Source organism: Aegilops tauschii, chromosome 6 (genome assembly GCF_002575655.3).
Source record: "Aegilops tauschii subsp. strangulata cultivar AL8/78 chromosome 6, Aet v6.0, whole genome shotgun sequence".
In the NCBI taxonomy this organism is placed as follows: domain Eukaryota; kingdom Viridiplantae; phylum Streptophyta; class Magnoliopsida; order Poales; family Poaceae; genus Aegilops; species Aegilops tauschii.
In genome coordinates this window covers 287,463,940-287,473,487 of record NC_053040.3, presented here as the reverse complement: position 1 = coordinate 287,473,487, position 9,548 = coordinate 287,463,940, and positions in this window count along the sequence as shown.

The window sequence follows — 9,548 nt, the reverse complement described above, 5'->3', positions numbered from 1 at the left end:
GATTCCACCTGTGCAGAGAAAATATCTCCAAAATTTTTGCCTCTGCCTTTATTGACATGTGGGTCCCAATTGTCATCTACGCACACCACGTCCAACACTTGCCAAAACTTCGTCCCTCGTTTTCTCTATTTTTCGCACACTCGACATTGTGTGGGCATTTTGAAAATAGCATATCTTTTTGACTGTGCATCATATGAAGATGTGCTATGCATGAATGTTGATCAACATGATGTTAAGTGGCTGGTAGTTCCAGTTTCGACCATGAATAAAACTTCCAGCATGATTTGAAAAGGCCGTGTTAATATAAATGCTCTGCCTCTGAAAGTTGCAGTTTCTTATCTGAAACTGAACTTGGAGTTTCTTATCTGAAACTGAAACTTGCAGTTTCTTCTCTGAGAATCACATTGTCTGCACTTTTATACTCCTATGAAACTACATCTTTTTAAGTGCTAAAAATAGATCTCTAGAATTCATAAAATACTTCATATGCTCAATACTGCAAATCTGAAATTCAAAAGACATTCATATCTGAAAGTACTCTCAAAATACACAACACAATCCACAACCTGCAAATACTAACAACCCTAAGCTCCTCCTGACAATTCACAACCTGCCCGACTATTGGTCGGGGGGGGGGCAATCCCTCCTATCCCTCGGCGGTAGACAGCCGCCCCGTGAGACGATGTGAATGGCGAGGGAGAGGATGGAGGGGAAGCGTCGTCGGGCCAACTGTTTTTCTCCTCTCGCAGTTGGGTTCAGTCGATGAAGACTCCACCGGCTCGCTCTGGCATGACACCCTCACAAATGGCACCCTGTAGATGCTCGATCCTTCAATCTCTAGTGGATGCTCCATCTGGGATCGATACTCCCACCACCGCTCCCTCACGATCGGATTTGGTGAATCTGTTTGCTCCATGGCCCAGAGGAGCAGCTCTATGTACTCCCACGCGACTCCCTTCGGGAGTATCACCGCCTTTTCGCTCTGTTGAAGATATTTGGCCATGGATGTCGCCGTCGCCGCTAGTTGGTCCTTGTTGTCAAACCAAGACTGTATCTCCAACATCCTAGCTAGCTTCACAGGGTCGCCGTCTGCGATCCTCACGTATCGCTTGTACTCCTCCATCGATCTACTTCTCCACAGCACCTTCACTCGCCGGCAGTGGTTTTTGAATGGAAGAGGAGAGGAGCAGCACTGGTTTTGGTTTAGAACGGGAGAGGAGCGACGCTGGTTTTGGATTGGAACAGGAGAGGAGGGGCGGTGGTTTTGAAATGGAAGAGGAGAGGAGCGGTGCCGGATTTAGATTGGAACACGAGAGGTGCGGCGGTGGTTTAAGAGGAGAAGAGCAGAAGAGCGGCGCTGGTCTTGGAAGTATTTTTTTTTGTTTTGCGTATTTTGGGTCAAAGTTTGACCACGTACTGTATTTGACAAGAAAAATGTGAATGCATATCACCAAAAATTGTATCGTTTGGTTCGTACCTGAATGTACTTTCAAATTATATTATTTTTGCAACGTATAACATATATTTTATTTGTGAAAATCATGGTCAATTATGACCCAAAATAAAAGGGAGACTAGTTAATGTGGGGTTGCTTTCTTAATTGAAGGATAAATTGATTTTGATTTTGATCCAGTCACCACGCGTCGTCCCTCTTGTCCAATCCTAAATCGCTGCCGCACGCTCCTCTCCCTCTTCTCCATTGCAAAACCACCTCCTCTCCTCTCCATCATCTCCATTCCAAAACCACCGTGTCGCCTCTCCCTCTTCTCCATTGCAAAACCACCTCCTCTCCTTTCCATCATTTCCATTCCAAAACCACCGTCTCGCCTCTCCCTTTTCTCTATTGCAAGACCACCGTCTCTCCTCCCATCTTCCAAAGCTAGCACCGAATTAGGCAGATCGCCGGCGGCAACCAGGCAAAGTTAGCCAGGTTGAAGGAGATCCTTACTTGGTTTGACAATGAGTGGGAGATTTCGAGGACGGTAGGGTTTAAGGTAAGCTTCGCACTAACCTAATCTTCCACCTGCTCATGCTTACAATCAGTGTGACAGCTAATGAAAATCATGGTTACAATCAGTCTCCGAGTACTACGCCAATCACCCTTAAATAGCTGTGGACCTTTGGGTCAAAGTTGTGACACTATGTACAAATAAATAAAAATAGATTGGTGCTTCTTTCAGAAAAGTGTACTCCCTAGAAAACTGCCAATATATGCTACTAGTATTTGGTTAGAGGATTTGCTGCCGAGAAAGATCCGTCCACAGAGAGCGCCACACATCCCACTGGTGGTGGTGGATGCCAGTGCGTGCATGGAGCATGGTTGGTGTCGGTAATTTTTACTTGGCACACCTCACACTCTACATATACGCCGGTTCCATCCGTACATTTGTGCAGTTCCACCAAAATGCAGCTGAATAACCCTTTTTGCACAGATAATGAAAAAGTGTGATTACATTATAGTGGCACTAGTTGATGAAATACGCAAAATAAATAGAAGAAAATATTACGATAGTATCATAGTATGCCATGCTGCGAGGGCGAGATGGGCCCTGCGACGCCTCATACGGTACGCCATGCCTCATACTGGAAATCGTCCCAAGTCTCCCCGATACACCTTCTGCTAGTGATGAACATCAGTGTACATCGGTAGTACAAGGAGGGGCCTTGAGACATTCAAATCTCTATTTTTGTGCAGATCAACTAACATTAAGCACTCCAGTTTGCAGAAATGCTTAAACATTAACAATGGGACTAGTTGATGAAACATACATTAACAAAGAGAAGCACTTTCTTTATCACATTGGAAATGAAATGATAGAGAGGACACTCGCTCTATTTTAACTGTATTATTACTTCATTTTATCAGTGAAACTAGGGTCGAGCAGGTGGCAAACGAGGTGTACCGTGCGTCGCAAGGATGAAGGTCGGGGTGCTTAGACTGGAATGCTAAAGCTGGCTCTTTCAGTCCCTATCTTCCCCCTGATGTTTTTGTGGTAGCATTTGGGTTGTAATCCAAACTTGGTCGAGCTGGTGCTGCGTCCCCCTACCTGCCTAGCTTATGTGGCGAACTTGTCTCCTGCTAGTACTCAGTCCGTTCTAGTAGTAATTGCATAACTGCCCGTTTACACTAAGATGTATTCGGATAATGGTTCTCTATGGTTGGGTTTCTTTAATGAAATCGGAGGGAACCCCCTCTTTCGATATATAAAAAAACAGTGGCACTAGCGGTGCCAAAACATTGCCTCAAATTAATAGTGCCACTAGATTAAGGTGCAAACTAATAACATTACTGCTTTATCATGGCAGTGCCAAAATAGTAGCACAAGAGCAGGATCAACATGCAGGATCTTTGGCAAACGGTCAGACCAAAAAGGAACATACCTCGTGATGGGAACCATATCTGCAGTCAACGCCATCGTAGAAGGGATGACACCAGTCACCAACATGGATGATTCAATTCATGCGACCTTTGGTGCAGTTCATCTAAAATGAAGCAATGTCCCATGAGCTAGCAGCTTCTTCTTCTTCTTCTTTTAAGAAAAGGGCTCCAGACCCGGTTCCATTTCCATCAGAAAATGAAACCCACAGAGCTTATTCTTCATTAGTTGCAATAAAATTGAGCAACATCAAGGTTGGTCGTGAAGCTCCTGGAGAGTAGGCGGACCAGGACAGTTGCATCTATAACAAAAAGAAGCAACTTATCTTAATGGGAAATTTAGCAGGACATGAAAAAAAGTGCCATTGATTCATATTACTGGAGGCATTACATTGAAAACAACATTGGTTTAACGTGTCCTTACTTTTAACAGTGCGACTGCTACATTTTACCAGTGGGATTACATAAGAGCGGCTCGGGGCAACAAACATCAGAAAAGGATATCTGGGTTGGTCCCATTTTTGTTCGGTATATAGCCACCTTATACTGTGTGAGGCTAGCAAATCTAGTGCTGGACTTACTCTGTTGACTTGTCCCCCAGTCCCCACTTTCTTTCCTTTTTCAACCAATAGATCGGGTTTATATTGAGTTTGTACTACGTTCCCTTTATTTCCCTATTAGACCTAGAGACTAGTTGGATAGCCAGTCTCTACTACTTTTCGCCCCCATTATTTCCTCTTTCGACCAAGTCCTAGATTCAGGTAACAAATCTTCCCCCACCCCCACCCCCTTTCTTCCTTGTTTGAACCAAGTACTACTAGATTCGAGTGCATGAACTAGTTTTACCTCTTAACAATAAAAAATTAGGTGGTTCTCGAACAGCCGATCGATCCTATCTACACGAGGGGGCCTGACAAATAGTAAAAGATACAAATGCAGCGATGTCAGGAGCTTGGGATGTAGAGCAAGGCCGGTTTCGAAGGAAGTTATACCTAAGGGTCGCCGGGATGTCGCTAGGTGGGCGGCGGGAGGCCGGATCTGCCCACACTACGGCAGCGAGGAAGAAGGGGTGGGAGGCCCTCCCTCGCCAGTGATGCTTGGGAGAGAACAGCAAGGCACGCTGATCGGGACGCGCCGGCAGTGGGTAAGAGCCGTCGCCGAGGACGACCGTGTGAACGTTGCACCTTCTCACCTTCTGTGACGCCCGGATAATTAGATTACAGTAATTCGCTGCTAATGATGCCACGTCACCTCTGTCACTGTAGTTAATCTTGGGTTAGGTCAAAACCGATTCAAATTTCAAATTCAAAATCAACTCAAACAATTGAAGTTTTCAAAAGTCAAAACTAAAATGTTCATCTTGTGCCAAATAATGCATATTTAATATTGGTGGTGAACCAACATATTTGCAAAGTGTTTAACTGGCCTAAACTATTTGAAACAGAAGTTAAAAAAAACTAAAAGAAAGAGAGGAGGTGAGAGAGAGAAAGCCCCCCTGCCCCCGGGCCTCGGCCCGTCCTAGCAAGCCGGCCCACCTTCCCCGCTGGATCGCCCCTTCCCCCTCCCTGTTCCTCCGACCATGCCCACGGTCGCTACTGAACCCACCTCGCCGACAACGCCGCTACAGGCGCCGCGGGGAGGATAAGGACGCCAGCATCGGCGCCCTGGCTCCCGCCGAGATCTTTTCCCCCTCACCCACTTCCCCCTTCTCCCTCTCCCTCTCCTTCGTTTTGGACGCGGTCGCCGCCGTGCCTCGCCCGTCCTCACGGCCACCGAGCCCCGAGTGCCTCTCCGACGAGCCCGACTGCTCCACCGACTTCCTCTACTTCCTCTCCGCCCATTGGATCGAGCCCGGCGCCACCACAGCCTCGGGATCGAGCTCCTCCCCGACCCCGGCCATCGTCGATCCCCGCCGCCGTACGCCTCCGATAAGCCTCCCCGAGCCCTCTGCCCAGACCCCACGCTCCCCCGGTGAGCTCCTGCGCCGAACACACCGTCCCCTGCCCTCTCTAGCCACCCGTAGCCACTACCCCGACAAAGCCCGAACCACCGCCGCCTTGTTTGGTCGCCGGCGCGTCTCCGGTGACCTTTTGGTCACGGGCTAGTGCCCAACATGCTCGCCGCGCTGCTTAGAGAACGCCCAGCCCTTCCATTCAAGCTGCTACACGCCGTAGCGCCGTCTCCATCGAGCACCCGTACGCGCCGCCGCCTCTGCTCGTCGCTGGCGCCGATTCCGGCCAAGTCCGGCTGCGCTACCGCCACCACTCGACGCACGGCACCGTCAGCGTTCGAACGCAAGCAAAACCGCGCAAAATGGTGCCCCGTAGCGAATTTCCGAGCATCTCCGGCGAACTCGCCGCCGCGGAGAGCTCGCCGGCGCAACTCCGGCGCCGGCCGCCAACGTGGCTGGCCTGGGGCCACCCCAGAGCCACTGCCAGTGGGCCCCGTGGGTCCCAGTTGACTGGGTTGACCCAGTCAACTGCTGACCAGGAAGCCCAGTGCCACTGACATGTGGGCCCCACCGTCTATATTAATTAATTTAAATGCTTTAATAATTAAAACCTAATTAGTTACTAATTAGAGACTGACATGTGGGGCCCAGTAGCTATTTAACCTCAGATTAGTTTAATTTAAACTCTGTTAATTAACAGTGGCTGACATGTGGGTGCCACCTGTCTGGTTTGACTGGTCAGCCGACCTGTGGACCTGCTGACGTCAGCATTGCATCATGCTGATGTCATAATTCCCTTTTTTGTTAATTTAAATAATTCCAGAAAATGATTTAATCTTTGAAAATTCATATAAAATAATCCGTAACTCAGATGAAATTGTTTTCTACTTGAAAGTTGCTCAGAAAAATCCAACGAATCCGGATACGCGGTCCGTTTACCTGTCAGATGCCTCTAACTATCTGAACATGGAACATTCCCCCTCCGGTCATCTATCTGACACGGGTCTGGAACCGGGAATACATTCCCGGTTGAATTCCCCTTCCACCTTTATCGTGTAGCCATACGTTAGGTCACACCCGGCACAGCATATTACCATGTTATGCTTTGTGATGCTATGTTTGCTTTATATTTACTCTTTCTTCCCCCTCTTCTCTCCGGTAGACCCCGAGACCGTTGCTTCCCCTGTGATCGACTACATCGACGACGACCCCTCCTACTTGCCAGAACAACCAGGCAAGCCCCCCCTGATCACCAGATATCGCCTATTCTTCTCTATACTGCTTGCATTAGAGTAGTGTAGCATGTTACTGCTTTCCGTTAATCCTATCCTGATGCATAGCATGTCCTTGCTACTACTGTTGTTACCTTTACCTGCTATCCTACTGCTTAGTATAGGATGCTAGTGTTCCATCAGTGGCCCTACACTCTTGTCCATTTGCCATGCTATACTACTGGGCCGTGACCGCTTCGGGAGGTGATCACGGGTATATACTATATACTTTATATACATGACACATGTGGTGACTAAAGTCGGGTCGGCTCGTTGAGTACCCGCAAGTGATTCTGGTGAGGGGGCTGAAAGGACAGGTGGCTCCATCCCGGTAGAGGTGGGCCTGGGTTCCTGACGGCCCCCGACTGTTACTTTGTGGCGGAGCGACAGGCGAGGTTGAGACCACCTAGGAGAGAGGTGGGCCTGGCCCTGCTTGGCGTTCGCGGATACTTAACACGCTTAACGAGATCTTGGTATTTGATCTGAGTCTGGCCATTTGGTCTATACGCACTAACCAACTACGCAGGAACAGTTATGGGCACTCGACGTCGTGGTATCAGCCGAAGTTCTTCTTGACGTCAGCGACGGAGCGGCGCGCGCCGGATTGGACTGGAACGCCTAATAGGCTAGGTCTGCTTCCGGCCGCGTACGCAACGTGGAGGTGTGCAATGGGTGATGGGCCCAGACCCCTGCGCGCATAGGATTTAGACCGGCGTGCTGACCTCTCTGTTGAGCCTAGGTGGGGCTGCGACGTGTTGATCTTCCGCGGCCGGGCATGACCCAGAAAAGTGTGTCCGGCCAAATGGGATCGAGTGTGTTGGGTTATGTGGTGCACCCCTGCAGGGAAGTTTATCTAGTCGAATAGCCGTGTCCCTCGGTAAAAGGACGACCCGGAGTTGTACCTTGACCTTATGACAACTAGAACCGGATACTTAATAAAACACACCCTTCCAAGTGTCAGATATAACCCGGTGATCGCTCTCTAACAGGGCGACGAGGAGGGGATCGCCGGGTAGGATTATGCTATACGATGCTACTTGGAGGAATTCAATCTACTCTCTTCTACATGCTGCAAGATGGAGATGGCCAGAAGCGTAGTCTTCGACAGGATTAGCTATCCCCCTCTTATTCTGGCATTCTGCAGTTCAGCCCACTGATATGCCCCTTTACACATATACCCATGCATATGTAGTGTAGCTCCTTGCTTGCGAGTACTTTGGATGAGTACTCACGATTGCTTCTCTCCCTCTTTTCCCCCTATCCTTTCTACCTGGTTGTCGCAACCAGATGTTGGAGTCCAGGAGCCAGACGCCACCGTCGACGACGACACCTACGGCACTGGAGGTGCCTACTACTACGTGCAGCCCGCTGACGACGACCAAGAGTAGTTAGGAGGATCCCAGGCAGGAGGCCTGCGCCTCGTTCGATCTGTATCCCAGTTTTTGCTAGCCTTCTTAAGGCAAACTTGTTTAACTTATGTCTGTACTCAGATATTGTTGCTTCCGCTGACTCGTCTATGATCGAGCACTTGTATTCGAGCCCTCGAGGCCCCTGGCTTGTATTATGTTGCTTGTATGACTTATTTATGTTGTAGAGTTGTGTTGTGATATCTTACCGTGAGTCCCTGATCTTGATCGTACACATTTGCGTGCATGATTAGTGTACTGTCAAATCGGGGGCGTCACACCTTCCCCGGCAGAGAGGATCCGGCTGGATCTATGACCAGCGGTGAGTAGAGAGAGAGTGTGGCCACCGCTGTCGTGTTTAGATCTGGAGAGGACGAGACAGTGTGAAGAGAGCAACACTAGCAAGCAAGCGCGGAGGCTCCTGCCTATATAGTGGAGTACTAGTTTTCTTTTGTCTATCGGACGGAGCCGGCTTGACCTCGGCAATGACTGTCGAGAAGTCTTCATGCACATGCCCCGGAGCCACAGTTGTCATCATTTTGATCTGAAGCACCGGATTATAACATATAACATGAAAAAATGCCACATGACAAGAAATCATAACCTCACTGCCCAAAGGAGACAAGATGAATCCCGACGGACAAACTAGACGAGGATCAAAGCTCAAATTAAAGATAAACTCGTAGAAAAGGGGCCCGTCGATAGATGTCCTAATTAACATAGCCGGCTTGACCTAGATGGCAGCCGAGTAGTCTTCGTGCATGTACCCCCAATTACTAGCCCAACTCAGTTGTCGCTGTTTAACCCTCGCAGTGATCCGAAGCACATGACACCTAATTTTGCGAGATGGCAAGAAACCTTTTTTTAGATTTCTCACTAGAACTACAGCCCTGTACAACACAGCCTGCACGATATGTAGACGATAGCCAATCCAAGCGTGTCTGCTGGAGTCTGGTCACATGCATGGACGAACTGATCTTCCTAGTCTTGCAGGGATCGTCCAGGTACAAGCATATGTACTCCTATGTACTCCTACAACACTTCTCTAGTAGTACTATCACTTGTCTCTCTCTTCTATTAACTCACCCGACTTGCAGCGCCGGGTAGTGTGCCTATGGTCGGTTCTCAATTGCGATCCGCCGTTTTCTTGAGGCTTTGCTCCATGGATACAAAATTACTATATTGTACTATTTAAAAGTCGAGGGCGGGGCTTTTCCCGCACGGTAGGTGGGGCAGTTCCGCCTAGTCGGTTCGATAGAGACGCAAGAAGATGAAGGAGTAGGCTGCTGCAAATGTAGGGCTGTGTGATTTGACAGTGAGTTACTGCTGGACAGGTGGGGCCCGGTGATTTGACTTGCCATTATCATTTTAACTGCGACGCTATGACCGGCTTCAGTCTCCTGATTCCTGACCACCTCCATATAGGTGCCTCTCCCGATGCTCCACCATGTAGAGGCTGGCTCTTGCTTGAGAGCCCACTCCTCCACTTTTTCCTTGCCTCTTTCCCCCACATATGCAAAAATGCCATGTAATGCGGGCTTATA